Below are 25,666 nucleotides of genomic sequence, written 5' to 3' on the forward strand. Positions count from 1 at the left end.
TCTCCAGCCCTATCCCAAATCATACTTATTTTGCATAGGAGATATTATGGTCATGAAGATTGTTCTCCCAGGGTGAGGTTCATTCATTGCATTCTGGGTATGCTGACCCCTGTTATTTCCCCAAATGTGGTAAACTTGACAGCATTATTTGTGGTAGTGGGGGACTGTGTTTGTGCTTTCCTCTGGTCAGCTCTGGTAAAAGTCAGATTTCTTTGTCTCAGATCTTCCTCTAGCCTTGTTCTTCTTTCGAGAGTTCCCTTGTGCTGCCTTAGTTGGATCTCCTTCACTTGACAGGGGGGTGCCCGAGCAGTGACCCTCCCCAGCTCTAGCCCAACTCCTACTTACCTGCTAGGTGAGATACTATGATCATGAAGGTGCTTCTCCCAGGGCAAGGCTCACCAATTGCACTCTGGGTGTGCTGCTCCTGCGATATCCTCAAATGTGGGAAACTTGACTGCATAATTTGTGTTTCCCCTGGTCGGCTCTCGTATAATTCAGATCTCTTTGTCTCATGTCTCTCTCCAGCCTAGTTTGCTGTCTGTTTACACTTCTCTTTTCTTGAGCCACTCCCTTCTATGCCCTTGCGCACTATCTTGACTTCTACCGTCTGCTTACTTTGTGCCGTCCAACGCGCAATGCGAACTACAGGTAGTGCTGCAGGGCCCACACCCTTTTAGTTGCCTTACAGAGCAGCTCTGGAGCTATTACAGTGCCCAGCTGCTGCAAGTAATCAGCTTGAATGCTTCAGGGGCTGGGGCATAGCCAACATGAGCCCCACACCGAAGTAGGGTGGAGGTGTTTAATGCGAACTAGGGGTCATCCAAGCGCCGCAAAAGGCCGCCATGCCCTGCACGCCCCTTTTCTCTTTTCATATGCAGACGAGGGTTGAAGCCAACTTTGACCCACTGCTTGGATGACATCACCATATGCAAATCCATCTGCTGCAGGCCTTCCCCCAGGAATGCTTGTACTAGTTGTTGCGTTTGGTTTGTTGTTTGGGGGTGCTTCAGTATTAGGCAGCCTTCTGCCCTCCCATGTTCATCTGAAAATATGTGTTCTCCCTGCAGTTGTTGTCCCCAGATGAGAGTTCCCTTGTGCTGCCTCAGTTGAATCTCCTTTACTTGACAAGGGAGGCATTTTGGATTTTTTCTTTGGGTACCCATACACCTGATGGTCTGAATGAGAGCATCGAACTGAACAACATTGGCAGTCTCTGAAGATTTTATCTATTGATTTACCTAATACATTATTTATTGAATATCCATTTATTGTATGTTTAATAAATAAAAAAATTATTAGAAGTAGCTATTTTGGAAACAGCTTTCCTCTTAGGATGAAACTGTATAATCCTGTTGTGTGTGTTCCTTTAAAGTTCTTTAGTAAAATCCACTAGTAATGATGAACATCAGATTTCTTCCTCCATCCTCTTTTTACACTTTCTCTTGGTTCTATATATATTTTTTTTTCTATTTTTATTTTTTTCCCCTCCTTCTCCCAAAAGGCCCCCCTCCCTCCCCCCCCTCCCTGTTTTACATTTTAAAATCTTTAAATATTTAAATCTTCGAATCCTTAAATTGTCTGTTTAATATTTATTTTTTCTTCAATTCTTTTTGTTGTTTAAACAGCAATGTAGTTATTCCAGGGGTTAAAATAATGAAATATAGAAATAATATTAACAAAAATTAAAGGTAAAAATGAATTGATAGAATGATCCCATTAAAAGTAAATAAATAATATGGATGTTAAGCTGAGCAGGTTGGATTCGAACATGGGACTAGCTGCATAGAGTGCATTTGATGTTTCCCCTGCGCCACAAGAACTGCTTTAGTAATGGCATGGATTTATGTTACCCTAAAAGGTTTTATATAAGTAAATGGGGATCCTTAGTGCTGAGTCTCTGAATTATGTATATGTGATTATAGATATGAGGTATTGATTGAAAGATTATAGGTTAATCTGTATATAGATTATATATTTTCTGTTATTTTTTAAACCACCTTGTTGCTTATTTTATTATTATTTTTAATCACCATGTTGCTTATTTTTATATTATGAAATGCCTTTATATGTGCAATTGCAATTAGAAAGTTGTTCCATATGTGAGTCATTACATGTATGCATCCAATTAGTACATGTATGTATCCAATCAACTAATTAGTAATGCTATTGGTCCGGTGCATTTTAAAAAGAGCCTGCTAGGCTGCTGATGTATCCTCTGACGAAACCGCTCTTGGATAACAGCGGAAAAACGCGTAAGGAAGGTGATTACCGGACACTCTGATTGCTGAGATATAAGCCCGTTCATGAACGAGCTACATCACGGCGGACGTCTGATGTAAAGACAGCGGTGAAGGGGAAAAAGCAATTTGAGACCGAGCAAAAGGAGGTCTCTACCCCACGGCAGGGAGAAATATCCCGACCGCGAGTGCCAATAAGATCCAGCCACGGTTAACGGGGGTCGTAGCATACCGCTGTGTTTCACCAACCATCACAGCGCTCTCCCCCTGTTTTCTTTCATTACTCACGTGAGTTACATATGAACTTTAACTGCAGTAAATAAGAGGCGTTGGTTACAACTGTTGCTGTTCATCCACAAGAAGGAATTTAATGTATCAATTACAATTGGAAAGTAATGATTAAATTACAACAGCTGTATCCAGGAGGATTTTTTGGACACTTTAATAAACATTCCGTTGTCATCAAGGGCAATATGAAATAGATCCTGATTACATTTAGATATGGATAGTGGTGCCTATATATGTTGACTCCATTGTATTTTATTGAATGTGGGTTTCTTCTGTCTATATATATTTTTTAAAAATAAAGAGCTTGTATATTTTATTTTTTGCGCTCCCTTAATAACAAGTGTGATTATCTTTAAAATTTGGTTTATTATTGGTAGAACAGTACTACCTATGGGAGCAGCATTTTATAATATATGGTGAAAATTAATAGATGTATAAAGATTAAATAAGCAACAAATTGGTGAAATAGATAAGTTTTGATAGAATCGCTGGGTTCTATATATATATATTGACATTTGGTTATATATATGTATAGACTTTATAAATTCTTGACAGAGATGTGCCTGAGCAGCGGCCCTCCCCAGCCCTATCCCAAATCATAATTATTTTGCATAGGAGATACCATGGTCATGAAGATTGTTCTCCCAGGGTGAGGTTCATTCATTGCATTCTGGGTATGCTGACCCCTGTGATTTCCCCAAATGTGGGAAACTCGACTGCATTATTTGTGGTAGTGGGGGACTGTGTTTGTGCTTTCCTCTGGTCAGCTCTGGTAAAAGTCAGATTTATTTGTCTCAGATCTTCCTCTAGCCTTGTTCTTCTTTCGAGAGTTTCCATGTGCTGCCTCAGTTGGATCTCCTTCACTTGACAGGGGGGTGCCCAAGCAGTGACCCTCCCCAGCTCTAGCCCAACTCCTACTTACCTGCCAGGTGAGATACTATGATCATGAAGGTGCTTCTCCCAGGGCAAGGCTCACCCATTGCACTCTGGGTGTGCTGCTCCTGCGGTTTCCCCAAATGTTGGACACTTGACTGCATAATTTGTGTTTCCCCTGGTCGGCTCTCGTATAATTCAGATCTCTTTGTCTCAGGTCTCTCTCCAGCCTAGTTTGCTGTCTGTTTCCACTTCTCTTTTCTTGAGTTGCTCCCTTCTATGCCCTTGCGCACTATCCTGACTTCTCCCGTCTGCTTACTTTGTGCCTTCCAACGCACAATGCAAACCACAGGTAGTGCTGCAGGGCCCACACCCTTTTACTTGCCTTACAGAGCAGCTCTGGAGCTGTTACAGTGCCCAGCTGCTGCAAGAAATCAGCTTGAATGCTTCAGGGGCTGGGGCATAGCCCCACACCGAAGGAGGGTGGAGGTGTTTAATGCAAACTAGGGGTCATCCAAGCGCCGCAAAAGGCCGCCATGCCCTGCACGCCCCTTTTCTCTTTTCATATGCAGACGAGGGTTGAAGCCAACTTTGACCCACTGCTTGGATGACATCACCATATGCAAATCCATCTGCTGCAGGCCTTCCCCCAGGAATGCTTGCACTAGTTGTTGCATTTGGTTTGTTGTTTGGGGGTGCTTCAGTATTAGGCAGCCTTCTGCCCTCCCATGTTCATCTGAAAATATGTGTTCTCCCTGCAGTTGTTGTCCCCAGATGAGAGTTCCCTTGTGCTGCCTCAGTTGAATCTCCTTTACTTGACAGAGATGTGCCTGAGCAGCGGCCCTCCCCAGCCCTATCCCAAGTCATACTTATTTTGCATAGGAGATACCATGGTCATGAAGATTGTTCTCCCAGGGTGAGGTTCATTCATTGCATTCTGGGTATGCTGACCCCTATGATTTCCCCAAATGTGGGAAACTCGACTGCATTATTTGTGGTAGTGGGGGACTGTGTTTGTTCTTTCCTCTGGTCAGCTCTGGTAAAAGTCAGATTTATTTGTCTCAGATCTTCCTCTAGCCTTGTTCTTCTATCGAGAGTTTCCTTGTGCTGCCTCAGTTGGATCTACTTCACTTGACAGGGGGGTGCCCGAGCAGCGACCCTCCCCAGCTCTATCCCAAATCCTACTTACCTGCCAGGTGAGATACTATGATCATGAAGGTGCTTCTCCCAGGGCAAGTCTCACCCATTGCACTCTGGGTGTGCTGCTCCTGCGATTTCCCCAAATGTGGGAAACTTGACTGCATAATTTGTGTTTCCCCTGGTCGGCTCTCGTATAATTCAGATCTCTTTGTCTCAGGTCTCTCTCCAGCCTAGTTTGCTGTCTATTTCCACTTCTTTTTTCTTGAGCCGCTCCCTTCTATGCCCTTGCGCACTATCCTGACTTCTCCCGTCTGCTTAATTTGTGCCTTCCAACGCACAATGCGAACTAAAGGTAGTGCTGCAGGGCCCACGCCCTTTTACTTGCCTTACAGAGCAGCTCTGGAGCTGTTACAGTGCCTAGCTGCTGCAAGAAATCAGCTTGAATGCTTCAGGGGCTGGGGCATAGCCAACATGAGCCCCACACCGAAGGAGGGTGGAGGTGTTTAATGCGAACTAGGGGTCATCCAATCGCCGCAAAAGGCCGCCATGCCCTGCACGCCCCTTTTCTCTTTTCATATGCAGACGAGGGTTGAAGCCAACTTTGACCCACTGCTTGGATGACATCACCATATGCAAATCCATCTGCTGCAGCCTTCCCCCAGGAATGCTTGCACTAGTTGTTGCATTTGGTTTGTTGTTTGGGGGTGCTTCAGTATTAGGCAGCCTTCTGCCCTCCCATGTTCATCTGAAAATATGTGTTCTCCCTGCAGTTGTTGTCCCCAGATGAGAGTTCCCTTGTGCTGCCTCAGTTGAATCTTCTTTACTTGACAGAGATGTGCCTGAGCAGCGGCCCTCCCCAGCCCTATCCCAAATCATACTTATTTTGCATAGGAGATACCATGGTCATGAAGATTGTTCTCCCAGGGTGAGGTTCATTCATTGCATTCTGGGTATGCTGACCCCTGTGATTTCCTTAAATGTGGGAAACTCGACTGCATTATTTGTGGTAGTGGGGGACTGTGTTTGTGCTTTCCTCTGGTCAGCTCTGGTAAAAGTCAGATTTCTTTGTCTCAGATTTTCCTCTAGCCTTGTTCTTCTTTCGAGAGTTCCCTTGTGCTGCCTCAGTTGGATCTCCTTCACTTGACAGGGGGGTGCCCGAGCAGCGACCCTCCCCAGCTCTAGCCCAACTCCTACTTACCTGCCAGGTGAGATACTATGATCATGAAGTTGCTTCTCCCTGGGCAAGGATCACCCATTGCACTCTGGGTGTGCTGCCCCTGTGATTTCCCCAAATGTGGGAAACTTGACTGCGTAATTTGTGTTTCCCCTGGTCGGCTCTCATATAATTCAGATCTCTTTGTCTCAGGTCTCTCTCCAGCCTAGTTTGCTGTCTGTTTCCACTTCTTTTTTCTTGAGCCCCTCCCTTCTATACCCTTGTGCACTATCCTGACTTCTCCTCCTGTCTGCTTACTTTGTGCCTTACAATGCACAATGCAAACTACAGGTAGTGCTGCAGGGCCCACACCCTTTTACTTGCCTTACAGAGCAGCTCTGGAGCTGTTACAGTGCCCAGCTGCTGCAAGAAATCAGCTTGAATGCTTCAGGGGCTGGGGCATGGCCAACATGAGCCCCACACCGAAGGAGGGTGAAGGTGTTTAATGCGAGCTAGGGGTCATCCAAGCGCCGCAAAAGGCTGCCATGCCCTGCACGCCCCTTTTCTCTTTTCATATGCAGACGAGGGTTGAAGCCAACTTTGACCCACTGCTTGGATGACATCACCATATGCAAATCCATCTGCTGCAGGCCTTCCCCCAGGAATGCCTGCACTAGTTGTTGCATTTTGTTTGTTGTTTTGGGGTGCTTCAGTATTAGGTAGCCTTCTGCCCTCCCATGTTCATCTGAAAATATGTGTTCTCCCTGCAGTTGTTGTCCCCAGATGAGAGTTCCCTTGTGCTGCCTCAGTTGAATCTCCTTTACTTGACAGAGATGTGCCTGAGCAGCGGCCCTCCCCAGCCCTATCCCAAATCATACTTATTTTGCATATGAGATACCTTGGTCATGAAGATTGTTCTCCCAGGGTGAGGTTCATTCATTGCATTCTGGGTATACTGACCCCTGTGATTTCCACAAATGTGGGAAACTCGACTGCATTATTTGTGGTAGTGGGGGACTGTGTTTGTGCTTTCCTCTGGTCAGCTCTGGTAAAAGTCAGATTTCTTTGTCTCAGATTTTCCTCTAGCCTTGTTCTTCTTTCGAGAGTTCCCTTGTGCTGCCTCAGTTGGATCTCCTTCACTTGACAGGGGGCTGCCCGAGCAGCGACCCTCCCCAGCTCTAGCCCAACTCCTACTTACCTGCCAGGTGAGATACTATGATCATGAAGTTGCTTCTCCCATGGCAAGGATCACCCATTGCACTCTGGGTGTGCTGCCCCTGTGATTTCCCCAAATGTGGGAAACTTGACTGCGTAATTTGTGTTTCCCCTGGTCGGCTCTCATATAATTCAGATCTCTTTGTCTCAGGTCTCTCTCCAGCCTAGTTTGCTGTCTGTTTCCACTTCTTTTTTCTTGAGCCCCTCCCTTCTATACCCTTGTGCACTATCCTGACTTCTCCTCCCGTCTGCTTACTTTGTGCCTTACAATGCACAATGCAAACTACAGGTAGTGCTGCAGGGCCCACACACTTTTACTTGCCTTACAGAGCAGCTCTGGAGCTGTTACAGTGCCCAGCTGCTGCAAGAAATCAGCTTGAATGCTTCAGGGACTGGGGCATGGCCAACATGAGCCCCACACAGAAGGAGGGTGGGGGTATTTAATGCGAACTAGGGGTCATCCAAGCGCCGCAAAAGGCCGCCATGCCCTGCATACCCCTTTTCTCTTTTCATATGCAGATGAGGGTTCCAGCCAACTTTGGCCCACTGCTTGGATGACATCACCGTATGCAAATCCGTCTTCTGCAGACCTTCCCCCAGGAATGCTTGTACTAGTTGTTGCATTTGGTTTGTTGTTTGGGGGTGCTTCAGTATTAGGCAGCCTTCTGCCCTCCCATGTTCATCTGAAAATATGTGTTCTCCCTGCAGTTGTTGTCCCCAGATGAGAGTTCCCTTGTGCTGCCTCAGTTGAATCTCCTTTACTTGACAGAGATGTGCCTGAGCAGCGGCCCTCCCCAGCCCTATCCCAAATCATACTTATTTTGCATAGGAGATACCATGGTCATGAAGATTGTTCTCCCAGGGTGAGGTTCATTCATTGCATTCTGGGTATGCTGACCCCTGTGATTTCCCCAAATGTGGGAAACTTGACTGCATTATTTGTGGTAGTGAGTGACTGTGTTTGTGCTTTCCTCTGGTCAGCTCTTGTAAAAGTCAGATTTCTTTGTCTCAGATCTTCCTCTAGCCTTGTTCTTCTTTCGAGAGTTTCCTTGTGCTGCTTCAGTTGGATCTCCTTCACTTGACAGGGGGGTGCCCGAGCAGCGACCCTCCCCAGCTCTAGCCCTACTCCTACTTACCTGCCAGGTGAGATACTATGATCATGAAGGTGCTTCTCCCAGGGCAAGGCTCACCCATTGCACTCTGGGTGTGCTGCTCCTGCGATTTCCCCAAATGTGGGAAACTTGACTGCATAATTTGTGTTTCCCCTGGTCGGCTCTCGTATAATTCAGATCTCTTTGTCTCAGGTCTCTCTCCAGCCTAGTTTGCTGTCTGTTTCCACTTCTCTTTTCTTGAGCCGCTCCCTTCTATGCCCTTGCGCACTATCCCAGGATAATTATTGTAGCTGGTCTGCGGGTAACAGCTCTCAGATCCACTTCTAGAAAAAATGCAACAATGTAATTTGAGTGACAAACTGCAGAGATGAACCCTTTCTGTGACTGCTGCACAGGGATCACACAAACTCTATTCATAGGGCTGACTTCACTTAGGGGAGATGTTCTCGCCCCGCAAAGAAGTGCGAGTATATACCGCACTTACGGTACCATTGGATTTACAGATATTTTCTTGCAATACACTATGGGGGTCATTCTGAGTTGATTGCTCGCTAGCAGTTTTTAGCAGCCTTAAAACGGTGGAGTTAACATATCTCACGTGGAAGGTGGTCATGTTATTAGCCTTGGCTTTGGCTAGGCGAGTGTCGGAATTAGCGGCTTTGTCACATAAAAGCCCATATTTGGTGTTCTATGTGGATAGAGCGGAATTGCGGACCCATCCTCAATTCCTACCAAAAGTGGTCTCATCTTTTCATATGAACCAATCTATTGTGGTGCCTTTGGCTACGCGTGACTTGGAGGATTCCGAGTTACTTGATGTGGTCAGGGCTTTGAAAATTTATGTGGCCAGGACGGCTAGAGTCAGGAAAACTGAAGCGCTGTTTGTCCTGTATGCAACCAACAAGATTGGTGCCCCTGCTTCAAAGCAGGCTATTGCTCGCTGGATTTGTAACACGATTCAGCAAGCGCATTCTATGGCTGGATTGCAGTTACCGAAATCGGTCTAGGCCCATTCCACGAGGAAAGTGGGCTCTTCTTGGGCGGCTGCCCGAGGGGTCTCGGCACTACAGCTGTGTCGAGCTGCTACTTGGTCAGGTTCAAACACCTTTTCAAAATACTATAAGTTTGATACCCTGGCTGAGGAGGAACTCATGTTTGCTCAATCGGTGCTGCAGAGTCATCCGCACTCTCCCGCCCGTTTTGGAGCTTTGGTATAATCCCCATGGTCCTTATGGAGTCCCCAGCATCCTCTAGGACGTTAGAGAAAATAAGATTTTAAACCTACCGGTAAATCTTTTTCTCGTAGTCCGTAGAGGATGCTGGGCGCCCGTCCCAAGTGCGGACTACTTCTGCAATACTTGTATATAGTTATTGCTTCAATAAGGGTTATGTTATAGTTGCATCGGTCCTGCACTGATGCTACAGTATGTTGTTTTTTCGTACTCATAACTGGGTAGTTTATCACAAGTTATACAGTGTGATTGGTGTGGCTGGTATGAATCTTGCCCTGGATTAACAAAATCCTTTCCTCATACTGTCAGTCTCCTCTGGGCACAGTTTCTCTAACTGTGGCATAGAGGCGCATAGAGGGAGGAGCCAGTGCACACCCAGAACTAAAGTCTTTCTTAAAGTGCCCATGTCTCCTGCGGAGCCCGTCTATCCCCATGGTCCTTACGGAGTCCCCAGCACCCTCTACGGACTACGAGAAAAAGATTTACCGGTAGGTTTAAAATCTTATTTTCTACTTTATTCTTTTCTATCCTAGTTTATTACGACCAACTCTCATCCAAGGAGTTTGATATTCTACTACCTGCATGCAATTTAAATTGCTTAAATTGTTTATATGGTTGATTTGTCCTTCACAACCCATAATCTGCAACTTGGATGTACTTGTGTCATTGAAAATCTTATAATAAAAATGTTTATATATTGAAAAAAAAAGTTATAAGACATATGCATTCAATATTTGAAGAAACAAAATAAAATAAAGCTATGTATTGGGTTTCACTAACAAGCACATTGGAAGACTTGACTACTGTTAAAAGACATGCATTACATGGTATAGAGCCACAAACCACAATGTAGTAAAATAAAAACAAACTTACATGTGCTAGAGCTGGGGAGGGTCGCTGCTCGGGCAGCCCCCTGTCAAGTGAAGGAGATCCAACTGAGGCAGCACAAGGGAACTCTCGAAAGAAGAACAAGGCTAGAGGAAAATCTGAGACAAAGAAATCTGACTTTTACCAGAGCTGACCAGAGGAAAGCACAAACACTGTCCCCCACTACCACAAATAATGCAGTCGAGTTTCCCACATTTGTGGAAATCACAGGGGTCAGCATACCCAGAATGCAATGAATGAACCTCACCCTGGGAGAACAATCTTCATGACCATGGTATCTCCTATGCAAAATAAGTATGATTTGGGATAGGGCTGGGGAGGGCCGCTGCTCAGGCACATCTCTGTCAAGTAAAGGAGATTCAACTGAGGCAGCACAAGGGAACTCTCATCTGGGGACAACAACTGCAGGGAGAACACATATTTTCAGATGAACATGGGAGGGCAGAAGGCTACCTAATACTGAAGCACCCCCAAACAACAAACAAAATGCAACAACTAGTGCAAGCATTCCTGGGGGAAGGCCTGCAGCAGATGGATTTGCATATGGTGATGTCATCCAAGCAGTGGGTCAAAGTTGGCTTCAACCCTCGTCTGCATATGAAAAGAGAAAAGGGGCGTGCAGGGCATGGCAGCCTTTTGCGGCGCTTGGATGACCCCTAGCTCGCATTAAACACCTCCACCCTCCTTCGGTGTGGGGCTCATGTTGGCTATGCCCCAGCCCCTGAAGCATTCAAGCTGATTTCTTGCAGCAGTTGGCACTGTAACAGCTCCAGAGCTGCTCTGTAAGGCAAATAAAAGGGTGTGGGACCTGCAGCACTACCTGTAGTTCGCATTGTGCGTTGGAAGGCAAAAAGTAAGCAGACGGGAGAAGACAGGATAGTGCGCAAGGGCATAGAAGGGAGCGGCTCAAGAAAAGAGAAGTGGAAACAGACAGCAAACTAGGCTGGAGAGAGACCTGAGACAAAGAGATCTGAATTATACGAGAGCCGACCAGGGGAAACACAAATTATGCAGTCAAGTTTCCCACATTTGGGGAAATCGCAGGAGCAGCACACCCAGAGTGCAATGGGTGAGCCTTGCCCTGGGAGAAGCACCTTCATGATCATAGTATCTCACCTGGCAGGTAAGTAGGAGTTGGGCTAGAGCTGGGGAGGGTCGCTGCTCGGGCACCCCCCTGTCAAGTGAAGGAGATCCAACTGAGGCAGCACAAGGAAACTCTCGAAAGAAGAACAAGGCTAGAGGAAGATCTGAGACAAAGAAATCTGACTTTTACCAGAGCTGACCAGAGGAAAGCACAAACACAGTCACTCACTACCACAAATAATGCAGTCAAGTTTCCCACATTTGGGGAAATCACAGGGGTCAGCATACCCAGAATGCAATGAATGAACCTCACCCTGGGAGAACAATCTTCATGACCATGGTATCTCCTATGCAAAATAAGTATGATTTGGGATAGGGATGGGGAGGGCCGCTGCTCAGGCACATCTCTGTCAAGTAAAGGAGATTCAACTGAGGCAGCACAAGGGAACTCTCATCTGGGGACAACAACTGCAGGGAGAACACATATTTTCAGATGAACATGGGAGGGCAGAAGGCTGCCTAATACTGAAGCACCCCCAAACAACAAACCAAATGCAACAACTAGTACAAGCATTCCTGGGGGAAGGTCTGCAGAAGACGGATTTGCATACGGTGATGTCATCCAAGCAGTGGGCCAAAGTTGGCTGGAACCCTCATCTGCATATGAAAAGAGAAAAGGGGTATGCAGGGCATGGCGGCCTTTTGCGGCGCTTGGATGACCCCTAGTTCGCATTAAATACCCCCACCCTCCTTCTCTGTGGGGCTCATGTTGGCCATGCCCCAGCCCCTGAAGCATTCAAGCTGATTTCTTGCAGCAGCTGGGCACTGTAACAACTCCAGAGCTGCTCTGTAAGGAAAGTAAAAGGGTGTGGGCCCTGCAGCACTACCTGTAGTTTGCATTGTGCGTTGGAAGGCACAAAGTAAGCAGACGGGAGAAGTCAGGATAGTGAGCAAGGGCATAGAAGGGAGCAACTCAAGAAAAGAGAAGTGGAAACAGACAGCAAACTAGGCTGGAGAGAGACCTGAGACAAAGAGATCTGAATTATACGAGAGCCGACCAGGGGAAACACAAATTATGCAGTCAAGTGTCCAACATTTGGGGAAACCGCAGGAGCAGCACACCCAGAGTGCAATGGGTGAGCCTTGCCCTGGGAGAAGCACCTTCATGATCATAGTATCTCACCTGGCAGGTAAGTAGGAGTTGGGCTAGAGCTGGGGAGGCTCGCTGCTCGGGCACCCCCCTGTCAAGTGAAGGAGATCCAACTGAGGCAGCACATGGAAACTCTCGAAAGAAGAACAAGGCTAGAGGAAGATCTGAGACAAATAAATCTGACTTTTACCAGAGCTGACCAGAGGAAAGCACAAACACAGTCCCCCACTACCACAAATAATGCAGTTGAGTTTCCCACATTTGGGGAAATCACAGGGGTCAGCATACCCAGAATGCAATGAATGAACCTCACCCTGGGAGAACAATCTTCATGACCATGGTATCTCCTATGCAAAATAAGTATGATTTGGGATAGGGCTGGGGAGGGCTCAGGCACATCTCTGTCAAGAATTTATAAAGTCTATACATATATATAACCAAATGTCAATAAATATATATAGAACCCAGTGCTCCTATCAAAACTTATCTATTTCACCAATTTGTTGCTTATTTAATCTTTATACATCTATTAATTTTCACCATATATTATAAAATGGTGCTCCCATAGGTAGTACTGTTCTACCAATAATAAACCAAATTTTAAAGATAATCACACTTGTTATCAAGGGAGCGCAAAAAATAAAATATACAAGCTCTTTATTTTAAAAAAAATATATATAGACAGAAGAAACCCACATTCAATAAAATACAATGGAGTCAACATATATAGGCACCACTATCCATATCTAAATGTAATCAGGATCTATTTCATATTGCCCTTGATGACAACGGAATGTTTATTAAAGTGTCCAAAAAATCCTCCTGGATACAGCTGTTGTAATTTAATCGTTACTTTCCAATTGTAATTGATACATTAAATTCCTTCTTGTGGATGAACAGCAACAGTTGTAACCAACGCCTCTTATTTACTGCAGTTAAAGTTCATATGTAACTCACGTGAGTAATGAAAGAAAACAGGGGGAGAGCGCTGTGATGGTTGGTGAAACACAGCGGTATGCTACGACCCCCGTTAACCGTGGCTGGATCTTATTGGCACTCGCGGTCGGGATATTTCTCCCTGCCGTGGGGTAGAGACCTCCTTTTGCTCGGTCTCAAATTGCTTTTTCCCCTTCACCGCTGTCTTTACATCAGACGTCCGCCGTGATGTAGCTCGTTCATGAACGGGCTTATATCTCAGCAATCAGAGTGTCCGGTAATCACCTTCCTTACGTGTTTCTCCGCTGTTATCCAAGAGCGGTTTCGTCAGAGGATACATCAGCAGCCTAGCAGGCTCTTTTTAAAATGCACCGGACCAATAGTATTACTAATTAGTTGATTGGATACATACATGTACTAATTGGATGCATACATGTAATGACTCACATATGGAACAACTTTCTAATTGCAATTGCACATATAAAGGCATTTCATAATATAAAAATAAGCAACATGGTGATTAAAAATAATAATAAAATAAGCAACAAGGTGGTTTAAAAAATAACAGAAAATATATAATCTATATACAGATTAACCTATAATCTTTCAATCAATACCTCATATCTATAATCACATATACATAATTCAGAGACTCAGCACTAAGGATCCCCATTTACTTATATAAAACCTTTTAGGGTAACATAAATCCATGCCACTACTAAAGCAGTTCTTGTGGCGCAGGGGAAACATCAAATGCACTCTATGCAGCTAGTCCCATGTTCGAATCCAACCTGCTCAGCTTAACATCCATATTATTTATTTACTTTTAATGGGATCATTCTATCAATTCATTTTTACCTTTAATTTTTGTTAATATTATTTCTATATTTCATTATTTTAACCCCTGGAATAATTACATTGCTGTTTAAACAACAAAAAGAATTGAAGAAAAAATAAATATTAAACAGACAATTTAAGGATTCGAAGATTTAAATATTTAAAGATTTTAAAATTTAAAACAGGGAGGGGGGGAGAGGGAGGGGGGCCTTTTGGGAGAAGGAGGGGAAAAAAATAAAAATAGAAAAAATATATATATATATAGAACCAAGAGAAAGTGTAAAAAGAGGATGGAGGAAGAAATCTGATGTTCATCATTACTAGTGGATTTTACTAAGGAACATTAAAGGAATACACACAACAGGATTATACAGTTTCATCCTAAGAGGAAAGCTGTTTCCAAAATAGCTACTTCTAATAATTTTGTTTATTTATTAAACATACAATAAATGGATATTCAATAAATAATATATTAGGTAAATCAATAGATAAAATCTTCAGAGACTGCCAATGTTGTTCAGTTCGATGCTCTCATTCAGACCATCAGGTGTAAGGGTACCCAAAGAAAAAATCCAAAATGCCTCCCTTGTCAAGTAAAGGAGATTCAACTGAGGCAGCACAAGGGAACTCTCATCTGGGGACAACAACTGCAGGGAGAACACATATTTTCAGATGAACATGGGAGGGCAGAAGGCTGCCTAATACTGAAGCACCCCCAAACAACAAACCAAATGCAACAACTAGTACAAGCATTCCTGGGGGAAGGCCTGCAGCAGATGGATTTGCATATGGTGATGTCATCCAAGCAGTGGGTCAAAGTTGGCTTCAACCCTCGTCTGCATATGAAAAGACAAAAGGGGCGTGCAGGGCATGGCGGCCTTTTGCGGCGCTTGGATGACCCCTAGTTCGCATTAAACACCTCCACCCTACTTCGGTGTGGGGCTCATGTTGGCTATGCCCCAGCCCCTGAAGCAATCAAGCTGATTACTTGCAGCAGCTGGGCACTGTAATAGCTCCAGAGCTGCTCTGTAAGGCAACTAAAAGGGTGTGGGCCCTGCAGCACTACCTGTAGTTCGCATTGTGCGTTGGAAGGCACAAAGTAAGCAGACGGGAGAAGTCAAGATAGTGCGCAAGGCATAGAAGGGAGTGGCTCAAGAAAAGAGAAGTGTAAACAGACAGCAAACTAGGCTGGAGAGAGACATGAGACAAAGAGATCTGAATTATACGAGAGCCGACCAGGGGAAACACAAATTATGCAGTCAAGTTTCCCACATTTGAGGATATCGCAGGAGCAGCACACCCAGAGTGCAATTGGTGAGCCTTGCCCTGGGAGAAGCACCTTCATGATCATAGTATCTCACCTAGCAGGTAAGTAGGAGTTGGGCTAGAGCTGGGGAGGGTCGCTGCTCGGGCACCCCCCTGTCAAGTGAAGGAGATCCAACTGAGGCAGCACAAGGGAACTCTCGAAAGAAGAACAAGGCTAGAGGAAGATCTGAGACAAAGAAATCTGACTTTTACCAGAGCTGACCAGAGGAAAGCACAAACACAGTCCCCCACTACCACAAATAATGCTGTCAAGTTTACCACATTTGGGGAAATAACAGGGGTCAGCATACCCAGAATGCAATGAATGAACCTCACCCTGGAAGAACAATCTTCATGACCATGGTATCTCCTATGCAAAATAAGTATGATTTGGGATAGGGCTGGGGAGGGCCGCTGCTCAGGCACATCTCTGTCAAGTAAAGGAGATTCAACTGAGGCAGCACAAGGGAACTCTCATCTGGGGACAACAACTGCAGGAGGTACACATATTTTCAGATGAACATGGGAGGGCAGACGGCTGCCTAATACTGAAGCACCCCCAAACAACAAACCAAATGCAACAACTAGTGCAAGCATTCCTGGGGGAAGGCCTGCAGCAGATGGATTTGCATATGGTGATGTCATCCAAGCAGTGGGTCAAAGTTGGCTTCAACCCTCGTCTGCATATGAAAAGAGAAAATTGGCATGCAGGGCATGGCGGCCTTTTGCGGTGCTTGGATGACCCCTAGTTCGCATTAAACACCTCCACCCTCCTTCGGTGTGGGGCTCATGATGGCTATGCCCCAGCCCCTGAAGCATTCAAGCTGATTTCTTGCAGCAGCTGGGCACTGTAACAGCTCCAGAGCTGCTCTGTAAGGCAAGTAAAAGGGTGTGGGCCCTGCAGCACTACCTGTAGTTTGCATTGTGCGTTGGAAGGCACAAAGTAAGCAGACGGGAGAAGTCAGGATAGTGCGCAAGGGCATAGAAGGGAGCAACTCAAGAAAAGAGAAGTGGAAACAGACTGCAAATTAGGCTGGAGAGAGACCTGAGACAAAGAGATCTGAATTATACGAGAGCCGACCAGGTGAAACACAAATTATGCAGTCAAGTGTCCAACATTTGGGGAAACCGCAGGAGTTGCACACCCAGAGTGCAATGGGTGAGCCTTGCCCTGGGAGAAGCACCTTCATGATCATAGTATCTCACCTGGCAGGTAAGTAGGAGCTGGGCTAGAGCTGGGGAGGGTCGCTGCTCGGGCACCCCCCTGTCAAGTGAAGGAGATCCAACTGAGGCAGCACAAGGGAACTCTCGAAAGAAGAACAAGGCTAGAGGAAGATTTGAGACAAAGAAATCTGACTTTTACCAGAGCTGACCAGAGGAAAGCACAAACACAGTCCCTCACTACCACAAATAATGCAGTCCAGTTTCCCACATTTGGGGAAATCACAGGGGTCAGCATACCCAGAATGCAATGAATGAACCTCACCCTGGGAAAACAATCTTCATGACCATGGTATCTCCTATGCAAAATAAGTATGATTTGGGATAGAGCTGGGGAGGGCCGCTGCTCAGGCACATCTCTGTCAAGTAAAGGAGATTCAACTGAGGCAGCACAAGCGAACTCTCATCTGGGGACAACAACTGCAGGGAGAACACATATTTTCAGATGAACATGGGAGGGCAGAAGGCTGCCTAATACTGAAGCACCCCCAAACAACAAACCAAATGCAACAACTAGTGCAAGCATTCCTGGGGGAAGGCCTGCAGCAGATGGATTTGCATATGGTGATGTCATCCAAGCAGTGGGTCAAAGTTGGCTTCAACCCTCATCTGCATATGAATAGAGAAGAGGGGCGTGCAGGGCATGGCGGCCTTTTGCGGCGCTTGGATGACCCCTAGTTCGCATTAAACACTTCCACCCTCCTTCGGTGTGGGGCTCATGTTGGCTATGCCCCAGCCCCTGAAGCATTCAAGCTGATTTCTTGCAGCAGCTGGGCACTGTAACAGCTCCAGAGCTGCTCTGTAAGGCAAGTAAAAGGGTGTGGGCCCTGCAGCACTACCTGTAGTTCGCATTGTGCGTTGGAAGGCAAAAAGTAAGCAGACGGGAGAAGTCAGGATAGTGCGCAAGGGCATAGAAGGGAGCGGCTCAAGAAAAGAGAAGTGGAAACAGACAGCAAACTAGGCTGGAGAGAGACCTGAGACAAAGACATCTGAATTATACGAGAGCCGACCAGGGGAAACACAAATTATGCAGTCAAGTTTCCCGCATTTGGGGAAATCACAGGGGCAGCACACCCAGAGTGCGATGGGTGAGCCTTGCCCTGGGAGAAGCACCTACATGATCATAGTATCTCACCTGGCAGGTAAGTAGGAGTTGGGCTAGAGCTGGGGAGGGTCGCTGCTCGGGCACCCCCCTGTCAAGTGAAGGAGATCCAACTGAGGCAGCACAAGGGAACTCTCGAAAGAAGAACAAGGCTAGAGGAAGATCTGAGACAAAGAAATCTGTCTTTTACCAGAGCTGACCAGAGGAAAGCACAAACACAGTCCCCCACTACCACAAATAATGCAGTCGAGTTTCCAACATTTGGGGAAATCACAGGGGTCAGCATACCCAGAATGCAATGAATGAACCTCACCCTGGGAGAACAATCTTCATGACCATGGTATCTCCTATGCAAAATAAGTATGATTTGGGATAGGGCTGGGGAGGGCCGCTGCTCAGGCACATCTCTGTCAAGTAAAGGCGATTCAACTGAGGCAGCACAAGGGAACTCTCATCTGGGGACAACAACTGCAGGGAGAACACATATTTTCAGATGAACATGGGAGGGCAGAAGGCTGCCTAATACTGAAGCACCCCCAAACAACAAACCAAATGCAACAACTAGTGCAAGCATTCCTGGGGAAGGCCTGCAGCAGATGGATTTGCATATGGTGATGTCATCCAAGCAGTGGGTCAAAGTTGGCTTCAACCCTCGTCTGCATATGAAAAGAAAAAAGGGATGTGCAGGGCATGGCGGCCTTTTGCGGCGCTTGGATGACCCCTAATTCGCATTAAACATCTCCACCCTCCTTCGGTGTGGGGCTCATGTTGGCTATGCCCCAGCCCCTGAAGCATTCAAGCTGATTTCTTGCAGCAGCTGGGCACTGTAACAGCTCCAGAGCTGCTCTGTAAAGCATGTAAAAGGGTGTGGGCCCTGCAGCACTACCTGTAGTTTGCATTGTGCGTTGGAAGGCACAAAGTAAGCAGACAGGAGAGGTCAGAATAGTGCGCAAGGGCATAGAAGGGAGCGGCTCACGAAAAGAGAAGTGGAAACAGACAGCAAACTAGGCTGGAGAGAGACCTGAGACAAAGAGATCTGAATTATACGAGAGCCGACCAGGGGAAACACAAATTATGCAGTCAAGTTTCCCACATTTGGGGAAATCACAGGGGCAGCACACCCAGAGTGCAATGGGTGAGCCTTGCCCTGGGAGAAGCACCTACATGATCATAGTATCTCACCTGGCAGGTAAGTAGGAGTTGGGCTAGAGCTGGGGAGGGTCGCTGCTCGGGCACCCCCCTGTCAAGTGAAGGAGATCCAACTGAGGCAGCACAAGGGAACTCTCGAAAGAAGAACAAGGCTAGAGGAAGATCTGAGACAAAGAAATCTGACTTTTACCAGAGCTGACCAGAGGAAAGCACAAACACAGTCCCCCACTACCACAAATAATGCTGTCAAGTTTACCACATTTGGGGAAATAACAGGGGTCAGCATACCCAGAATGCAATGAATGAACCTCACCCTGGAAGAACAATCTTCATGACCATGGTATCTCCTATGCAAAATAAGTATGATTTGGGATAGGGCTGGGGAGGGCCGCTGCTCAGGCACATCTCTGTCAAGTAAAGGAGATTCAACTGAGGCAGCACAAGGGAACTCTCATCTGGGGACAACAACTGCAGGAGGTACACATATTTTCAGATGAACATGGGAGGGCAGACGGCTGCCTAATACTGAAGCACCCCCAAACAACAAACCAAATGCAACAACTAGTGCAAGCATTCCTGGGGGAAGGCCTGCAGCAGATGGATTTGCATATGGTGATGTCATCCAAGCAGTGGGTCAAAGTTGGCTTCAACCCTCGTCTGCATATGAAAAGAGAAAATTGGCATGCAGGGCATGGCGGCCTTTTGCGGTGCTTGGATGACCCCTAGTTCGCATTAAACACCTCCACCCTCCTTCGGTGTGGGGCTCATGATGGCTATGCCCCAGCCCCTGAAGCATTCAAGCTGATTTCTTGCAGCAGCTGGGCACTGTAACAGCTCCAGAGCTGCTCTGTAAGGCAAGTAAAAGGGTGTGGGCCCTGCAGCACTACCTGTAGTTTGCATTGTGCGTTGGAAGGCACAAAGTAAGCAGACGGGAGAAGTCAGGATAGTGCGCAAGGGCATAGAAGGGAGCAACTCAAGAAAAGAGAAGTGGAAACAGACTGCAAATTAGGCTGGAGAGAGACCTGAGACAAAGAGATCTGAATTATACGAGAGCCGACCAGGTGAAACACAAATTATGCAGTCAAGTGTCCAACATTTGGGGAAACCGCAGGAGTTGCACACCCAGAGTGCAATGGGTGAGCCTTGCCCTGGGAGAAGCACCTTCATGATCATAGTATCTCACCTGGCAGGTAAGTAGGAGCTGGGCTAGAGCTGGGGAGGGTCGCTGCTCGGGCACCCCCCTGTCAAGTGAAGGAGATCCAACTGAGGCAGCACAAGGGAACTCTCGAAAGAAGAACAAGGCTAGAGGAAGATTTGAGACAAAGAAATCTGACTTTTACCAGAGCTGACCAGAGGAAAGCACAAACACAGTCCCTCACTACCACAAATAATGCAGTCCAGTTTCCCACATTTGGGGAAATCACAGGGGTCAGCATACCCAGAATGCAATGAATGAACCTCACCCTGGGAAAACAATCTTCATGACCATGGTATCTCCTATGCAAAATAAGTATGATTTGGGATAGAGCTGGGGAGGGCCGCTGCTCAGGCACATCTCTGTCAAGTAAAGGAGATTCAACTGAGGCAGCACAAGCGAACTCTCATCTGGGGACAACAACTGCAGGGAGAACACATATTTTCAGATGAACATGGGAGGGCAGAAGGCTGCCTAATACTGAAGCACCCCCAAACAACAAACCAAATGCAACAACTAGTGCAAGCATTCCTGGGGGAAGGCCTGCAGCAGATGGATTTGCATATGGTGATGTCATCCAAGCAGTGGGTCAAAGTTGGCTTCAACCCTCATCTGCATATGAATAGAGAAGAGGGGCGTGCAGGGCATGGCGGCCTTTTGCGGCGCTTGGATGACCCCTAGTTCGCATTAAACACTTCCACCCTCCTTCGGTGTGGGGCTCATGTTGGCTATGCCCCAGCCCCTGAAGCATTCAAGCTGATTTCTTGCAGCAGCTGGGCACTGTAACAGCTCCAGAGCTGCTCTGTAAGGCAAGTAAAAGGGTGTGGGCCCTGCAGCACTACCTGTAGTTCGCATTGTGCGTTGGAAGGCAAAAAGTAAGCAGACGGGAGAAGTCAGGATAGTGCGCAAGGGCATAGAAGGGAGCGGCTCAAGAAAAGAGAAGTGGAAACAGACAGCAAACTAGGCTGGAGAGAGACCTGAGACAAAGAGATCTGAATTATACGAGAGCCGACCAGGGGAAACACAAATTATGCAGTCAAGTTTCCCACATTTGGGGAAATCACAGGGGCAGCACACCCAGAGTGCAATGGGTGAGCCTTGCCCTGGGAGAAGCACCTACATGATCATAGTATCTCACCTGGCAGGTAAGTAGGAGTTGGGCTAGAGCTGGGGAGGGTCGCTGCTCGGGCACCCCCCTGTCAAGTGAAGGAGATCCAACTGAGGCAGCACAAGGGAACTCTCGAAAGAAGAACAAGGCTAGAGGAAGATCTGAGACAAAGAAATCTGACTTTTACCAGAGCTGACCAGAGGAAAGCACAAACACAGTCCCCCACTACCACAAATAATGCAGTCAAGTTTCCCACATTTGGGGAAATCACAGGGGTCAGCATACCCAGAATGCAATGAATGAACCTCACCCTGGGAGAACAATCTTCATGACCATGGTATCTCCTATGCAAAATAAGTATGATTTGGGATAGGGCTGGGGAGGGCCGCTGCTCAGGCACATCTCTGTCAAGTAAAGGCGATTCAACTGAGGCAGCACAAGGGAACTCTCATCTGGGGACAACAACTGCAGGGAGAACACATATTTTCAGATGAACATGGGAGGGCAGAAGGCTGCCTAATACTGAAGCACCCCCAAACAACAAACCAAATGCAACAACTAGTGCAAGCATTCCTGGGGAAGGCCTGCAGCAGATGGATTTGCATATGGTGATGTCATCCAAGCAGTGGGTCAAAGTTGGCTTCAACCCTCGTCTGCATATGAAAAGAAAAAAGGGATGTGCAGGGCATGGCGGCCTTTTGCGGCGCTTGGATGACCCCTAATTCGCATTAAACATCTCCACCCTCCTTCGGTGTGGGGCTCATGTTGGCTATGCCCCAGCCCCTGAAGCATTCAAGCTGATTTCTTGCAGCAGCTGGGCACTGTAACAGCTCCAGAGCTGCTCTGTAAGGCAAGTAAAAGGGTGTGGGCCCTGCAGCACTACCTGTAGTTTGCATTGTGCGTTGGAAGGCACAAAGTAAGCAGACAGGAGAGGTCAGAATAGTGCGCAAGGGCATAGAAGGGAGCGGCTCAAGAAAAGAGAAGTGGAAACAGACAGCAAACTAGGCTGGAGAGAGACCTGAGACAAAGAGATCTGAATTATACGAGAGCCGACCAGGGGAAACACAAATTATGCAGTCAAGTGTCCCACATTTGGGGAAATCGCAGGAGCAGCACACCCAGAGTGCAATGGGTGAGCCTTGCCCTGGGAGAAGCACCTACATGATCATAGTATCTCACCTGGCAGGTAAGTAGGAGTTGGGCTAGAGCTGGGGAGGGTCGCTGCTCGGGCACCCCCCTGTCAAGTGAAGGAGATCCAACTGAGGCAGCACAAGGGAACTCTCGAAAGAAGAACAAGGCTAGAGGAAGAAATGAGACAAAGAAATCTGACTTTTACCAGAGCTGACCAGAGGAAAGCACAAACACAGTCCCCCACTACTACAAATAATGCAGTCAAGTTTCCCACATTTGGGGAAATCACAGGGGTCAGCATACCCAGAATGCAATGAATGAACCTCACCCTGGGAAAACAATCTTCATGACCATGGTATCTCCTATGCAAGATAAGTATGATTTGGGATAGGGCTGGAGAGGGCCGCTGCTCAGGCACATCTCTGTCAAGTAAAGGAGATTCAACTGAGGCAGCACAAGGGAACTCTCATCTGGGGACAACAACTGCAGGGAGAACACATATTTTCAGATGAACATTGGAGGGCAGAAGGCTGCCTAATACTGAAGCACCCCCAAACAACAAACCAAATGCAACAACTAGTGCAAGCATTCCTGGGGGAAGGCCTGCAGCAGATTGATTTGCATATGGTAATGCCATCCAAGCAGTGGGTCAAAGTTGGCTTTAACCCTCGTCTGCATATGAAAAGAGAAAAGGGGCGTGCAGGGCATGGCGGCCTTTTGCGGCGCTTGGATGACCTCTAGTTCGCATTAAACACCTCCACCCTCCTTCGGTGTGGGGCTCATGTTGGCTATGCCCCAGCCCCTGAAGCATTCAAGCTGATTTCTTGCAGCAGCTGGGCACTGTAACAGCTCCAGAGCTGCTCTGTAAGGCAAGTAAAAGGGTGTGGGCCCTGCAGCACTACCTGTAGTTTGCATTGTGCATTGGAAGGCACAAAGTAAGCAGACGGGAGAAGTCAGGATAGTGCGCAAGGGCATAGAAGGGAGCGGCTCAAGAAAAGAAAAGTGGAAACAGACAGCAAACTAGGCTGGAGAGCTCTTCTGTCTATATTTTGCAAACCTGCTCTTGTCCTCTCCAGCTGCTCCATGTAGATTTGACGTCTGGAAAGGTGCATAACCCACTGACAAGCAGGCACACTCCTGCATGAGTTTTCTCTCTCACTAGCTGGATGATACACAATCATTTGCATGTGCTCCACCTCCGACACACCACCCACCCAACCACAAAGTGACCAGAGCCACCCACAAGCCAACTGGCTCCGTGATTTAATTTGCACAGTGTAGTCATCCAGGCAGCATGTCCTTCTCAATGGAAGGATCTCTGGTTCCATGGAATCTTCCACATTGGAATGCTGCGGAACAAAAATGATTTAAATATTCAGCTTGCTAGCATTCAATGTACCTGCGGCTTGGCTCTAGCACATGGGTCTTCATCCTGTGGCCCTCCAGCTGCTGTGAAACTACACATCCCAGCATGCCCTGCCACAGTTTTGCTATTAAGGTATGCTAAAACTGAGGCAGGGCATGCTGGGATGTGTAGTTCCACAGCAGCTGGAGGGTCGCAGGTTGAAGACCCATGTTCTAGCATGCCTGTTCTATGATGCATGTACCGTGATGTCACAATCAGCTTGGAATGGGGTGTCTAGCAGGCATTTGCTGACAGCCACTTGAGGGAGACACACATCAGGAGATGCAGCATATCGGAGGTCTTCGATGCCTTTCCAGCAAATGCACACCACCTGCTGCTGGTCTGGACACAAAACAATGCCCACAATCGAAGTCCCAAAATGCCCAACTACAGGATTCATGTAAGTAGTGAATTTAGGAATGAATTTAGAAGTAGGAAATTAAGTTAGTTCACAAGTACATTCAAATTCAGATCTAAAGTCTAGGTAGGCCTCACGTCCTGGCAGCCCCCAGCACTTAAAAATGCCTTGATTAGAGGTAGGGAATTAAATGGAGATAAGAAGTAGACGCAAAATAAGACTCCACAGAGCAGTTATCAGGTGTCTTTATCAATTGTTGCATTTAAAAAATCAAGCAATTAGGGAACACAATGTTGCAACAATGTAACCCTATTTGCAAAATAGTACTAAATAAGTTTGTCGATGTAAGACATTTGCAAAGGCGCATTTAAAACACGCTGGAAAATGCAACTGAATCTGTTTTTGGAGGCTAGAATAGGAAATGTGCATCGGTCCAACAAGAACTGAAAGCTCTTCTACCATCTTCCTTTTCTGAAAAGCCATTTAATATATGGTTCCCAGATAGGGGACATATCAGATATTGCCTTTCAAAAGCAGCAAATATCATACCACTTCTATTGCCATCAAAGATAAACATTGATTGTTTTCAGATATTGGATTGAAAAAGCAGTCTTTATTGACATAAAGAAGCAAAAAAACATACATAAACATTACACACATAAGTACTGTGTTGCAGCACAGATAAAACACAATACAAATGCTGTCGGTATAGTACAGTTCAAGAACTACAGCACAGGCCAGCCTACACTATAAATCATGAACTGCACTATACATTTAAACTATACAATAATACAACAGTTAATAAGGCTATGTGTGTGGAGTGTAAGAGGGTGAGGGAATCACAAGCCCGAAGCTTTATTGAAAGACAGACACATATAAATGGAGGATTAATAAATACAAAGATATCCTTTACTATAGAATGTAGTCCAATCCGGTCTTTCAACTCTTCCACAACTGAAAAACGGATAGTGTTCCCAAGCCTTCCATCCTGGAATATCTTCAGTCTCTCGCCAATGAAGAAAACAATCCCTCCAGCAGACTCTTCAACCACGATACAAGATCACAGCCAAAAGTGCGAGAAGCAACTACACTTGCGTTTAACCAAAATGGCTAAAACTTAGTGAAGGAAAGTGCAGTGCACCAAAACATAAGCTGACACAATCATGGAGAATGCGCCAGCATATATGCTCTTCTATCTATATTTTGCAAACCTGCTCTTGTCCCCTCCAGCTGCTCCATGTAGATTTGACGCCTCTCAAGGTGCATAACCCACTGACAAGCAGGCACACTCCTGCATGAGTTTTCACTCTCACTAGCTGGATGATACACATTCATTTGCATGTGCTCCACCTCCGACACACCGCCCACCCAACCACCCAGTCACCAGAGCCACCCACAAGCCAACTGGCTCCGTGATTTAATTTGCACAGTGCAGTCATCCAGGCAGCATGTCCTTCTCAATGGAATAATCTCTGGTTCCATGGAATCTTCCGCATTGGAATGCTGCGGAACAAAAAGGATTTAAACATTCAGCTTGCTAGCATTCAA

General features: G+C 46.5%; 29 non-coding genes and 2 pseudogenes across 29 annotated transcripts; 12 read left to right on the forward strand and 19 right to left on the reverse strand.

The window, feature by feature from the left end:
* Positions 1–21: 21 nt before the first annotated feature.
* On the forward strand, positions 22–185 carry LOC134951536 (U1 spliceosomal RNA). Its single transcript, XR_010184258.1, has one exon. It is a non-coding gene; the product is annotated as a U1 spliceosomal RNA (small nuclear RNA).
* Positions 186–337: 152 nt separating this feature from the next.
* LOC134953416 (U1 spliceosomal RNA) lies at positions 338–500 on the forward strand. Its single transcript, XR_010185564.1, has one exon. It is a non-coding gene; the product is annotated as a U1 spliceosomal RNA (small nuclear RNA).
* A 2,623-nt stretch (positions 501–3,123) lies between these two features.
* LOC134950442 (U1 spliceosomal RNA) lies at positions 3,124–3,287 on the forward strand. The gene has a single exon (XR_010183361.1). It is a non-coding gene; the product is annotated as a U1 spliceosomal RNA (small nuclear RNA).
* A 152-nt stretch (positions 3,288–3,439) lies between these two features.
* Positions 3,440–3,602, forward strand: LOC134952856 (U1 spliceosomal RNA). The gene has a single exon (XR_010185242.1). It is a non-coding gene; the product is annotated as a U1 spliceosomal RNA (small nuclear RNA).
* Positions 3,603–4,263: 661 nt separating this feature from the next.
* On the forward strand, positions 4,264–4,427 carry LOC134950625 (U1 spliceosomal RNA). The gene has a single exon (XR_010183511.1). It is a non-coding gene; the product is annotated as a U1 spliceosomal RNA (small nuclear RNA).
* Positions 4,428–4,579: 152 nt separating this feature from the next.
* LOC134952413 (U1 spliceosomal RNA) lies at positions 4,580–4,742 on the forward strand. The gene has a single exon (XR_010184940.1). It is a non-coding gene; the product is annotated as a U1 spliceosomal RNA (small nuclear RNA).
* A 670-nt stretch (positions 4,743–5,412) lies between these two features.
* LOC134950664 (U1 spliceosomal RNA) lies at positions 5,413–5,576 on the forward strand. The gene has a single exon (XR_010183544.1). It is a non-coding gene; the product is annotated as a U1 spliceosomal RNA (small nuclear RNA).
* A 152-nt stretch (positions 5,577–5,728) lies between these two features.
* On the forward strand, positions 5,729–5,870 carry LOC134953281 (U1 spliceosomal RNA; annotated as a pseudogene).
* A 695-nt stretch (positions 5,871–6,565) lies between these two features.
* LOC134951764 (U1 spliceosomal RNA) lies at positions 6,566–6,729 on the forward strand. The gene has a single exon (XR_010184444.1). It is a non-coding gene; the product is annotated as a U1 spliceosomal RNA (small nuclear RNA).
* Positions 6,730–6,881: 152 nt separating this feature from the next.
* Positions 6,882–7,023, forward strand: LOC134953461 (U1 spliceosomal RNA; annotated as a pseudogene).
* Positions 7,024–7,718: 695 nt separating this feature from the next.
* Positions 7,719–7,882, forward strand: LOC134951349 (U1 spliceosomal RNA). Its single transcript, XR_010184106.1, has one exon. It is a non-coding gene; the product is annotated as a U1 spliceosomal RNA (small nuclear RNA).
* A 152-nt stretch (positions 7,883–8,034) lies between these two features.
* Positions 8,035–8,197, forward strand: LOC134951986 (U1 spliceosomal RNA). The gene has a single exon (XR_010184616.1). It is a non-coding gene; the product is annotated as a U1 spliceosomal RNA (small nuclear RNA).
* A 2,075-nt stretch (positions 8,198–10,272) lies between these two features.
* Positions 10,273–10,436, reverse strand: LOC134950686 (U1 spliceosomal RNA). Its single transcript, XR_010183562.1, has one exon. It is a non-coding gene; the product is annotated as a U1 spliceosomal RNA (small nuclear RNA).
* Positions 10,437–11,106: 670 nt separating this feature from the next.
* On the reverse strand, positions 11,107–11,269 carry LOC134951987 (U1 spliceosomal RNA). The gene has a single exon (XR_010184617.1). It is a non-coding gene; the product is annotated as a U1 spliceosomal RNA (small nuclear RNA).
* A 152-nt stretch (positions 11,270–11,421) lies between these two features.
* On the reverse strand, positions 11,422–11,585 carry LOC134951351 (U1 spliceosomal RNA). Its single transcript, XR_010184107.1, has one exon. It is a non-coding gene; the product is annotated as a U1 spliceosomal RNA (small nuclear RNA).
* Positions 11,586–12,256: 671 nt separating this feature from the next.
* On the reverse strand, positions 12,257–12,419 carry LOC134952857 (U1 spliceosomal RNA). The gene has a single exon (XR_010185243.1). It is a non-coding gene; the product is annotated as a U1 spliceosomal RNA (small nuclear RNA).
* Positions 12,420–12,571: 152 nt separating this feature from the next.
* On the reverse strand, positions 12,572–12,735 carry LOC134950274 (U1 spliceosomal RNA). The gene has a single exon (XR_010183221.1). It is a non-coding gene; the product is annotated as a U1 spliceosomal RNA (small nuclear RNA).
* A 2,622-nt stretch (positions 12,736–15,357) lies between these two features.
* On the reverse strand, positions 15,358–15,520 carry LOC134953417 (U1 spliceosomal RNA). Its single transcript, XR_010185565.1, has one exon. It is a non-coding gene; the product is annotated as a U1 spliceosomal RNA (small nuclear RNA).
* Positions 15,521–15,672: 152 nt separating this feature from the next.
* Positions 15,673–15,836, reverse strand: LOC134951682 (U1 spliceosomal RNA). Its single transcript, XR_010184377.1, has one exon. It is a non-coding gene; the product is annotated as a U1 spliceosomal RNA (small nuclear RNA).
* Positions 15,837–16,507: 671 nt separating this feature from the next.
* LOC134953192 (U1 spliceosomal RNA) lies at positions 16,508–16,670 on the reverse strand. The gene has a single exon (XR_010185473.1). It is a non-coding gene; the product is annotated as a U1 spliceosomal RNA (small nuclear RNA).
* Positions 16,671–16,822: 152 nt separating this feature from the next.
* On the reverse strand, positions 16,823–16,986 carry LOC134951454 (U1 spliceosomal RNA). The gene has a single exon (XR_010184191.1). It is a non-coding gene; the product is annotated as a U1 spliceosomal RNA (small nuclear RNA).
* A 671-nt stretch (positions 16,987–17,657) lies between these two features.
* LOC134952965 (U1 spliceosomal RNA) lies at positions 17,658–17,820 on the reverse strand. Its single transcript, XR_010185322.1, has one exon. It is a non-coding gene; the product is annotated as a U1 spliceosomal RNA (small nuclear RNA).
* Positions 17,821–17,972: 152 nt separating this feature from the next.
* On the reverse strand, positions 17,973–18,136 carry LOC134950786 (U1 spliceosomal RNA). Its single transcript, XR_010183644.1, has one exon. It is a non-coding gene; the product is annotated as a U1 spliceosomal RNA (small nuclear RNA).
* Positions 18,137–18,806: 670 nt separating this feature from the next.
* On the reverse strand, positions 18,807–18,969 carry LOC134952507 (U1 spliceosomal RNA). The gene has a single exon (XR_010185014.1). It is a non-coding gene; the product is annotated as a U1 spliceosomal RNA (small nuclear RNA).
* A 152-nt stretch (positions 18,970–19,121) lies between these two features.
* LOC134951683 (U1 spliceosomal RNA) lies at positions 19,122–19,285 on the reverse strand. Its single transcript, XR_010184378.1, has one exon. It is a non-coding gene; the product is annotated as a U1 spliceosomal RNA (small nuclear RNA).
* A 671-nt stretch (positions 19,286–19,956) lies between these two features.
* Positions 19,957–20,119, reverse strand: LOC134953193 (U1 spliceosomal RNA). Its single transcript, XR_010185474.1, has one exon. It is a non-coding gene; the product is annotated as a U1 spliceosomal RNA (small nuclear RNA).
* Positions 20,120–20,271: 152 nt separating this feature from the next.
* On the reverse strand, positions 20,272–20,435 carry LOC134951456 (U1 spliceosomal RNA). The gene has a single exon (XR_010184192.1). It is a non-coding gene; the product is annotated as a U1 spliceosomal RNA (small nuclear RNA).
* Positions 20,436–21,106: 671 nt separating this feature from the next.
* Positions 21,107–21,269, reverse strand: LOC134952508 (U1 spliceosomal RNA). Its single transcript, XR_010185015.1, has one exon. It is a non-coding gene; the product is annotated as a U1 spliceosomal RNA (small nuclear RNA).
* Positions 21,270–21,421: 152 nt separating this feature from the next.
* LOC134950474 (U1 spliceosomal RNA) lies at positions 21,422–21,585 on the reverse strand. Its single transcript, XR_010183388.1, has one exon. It is a non-coding gene; the product is annotated as a U1 spliceosomal RNA (small nuclear RNA).
* Positions 21,586–22,255: 670 nt separating this feature from the next.
* On the reverse strand, positions 22,256–22,418 carry LOC134952577 (U1 spliceosomal RNA). Its single transcript, XR_010185071.1, has one exon. It is a non-coding gene; the product is annotated as a U1 spliceosomal RNA (small nuclear RNA).
* A 152-nt stretch (positions 22,419–22,570) lies between these two features.
* LOC134950773 (U1 spliceosomal RNA) lies at positions 22,571–22,734 on the reverse strand. The gene has a single exon (XR_010183633.1). It is a non-coding gene; the product is annotated as a U1 spliceosomal RNA (small nuclear RNA).
* Positions 22,735–25,666: the final 2,932 nt, after the last annotated feature.

Source organism: Pseudophryne corroboree, chromosome 8 (genome assembly GCF_028390025.1).
Source record: "Pseudophryne corroboree isolate aPseCor3 chromosome 8, aPseCor3.hap2, whole genome shotgun sequence".
NCBI classification, from domain to species: Eukaryota; Metazoa; Chordata; class Amphibia; order Anura; family Myobatrachidae; genus Pseudophryne; species Pseudophryne corroboree.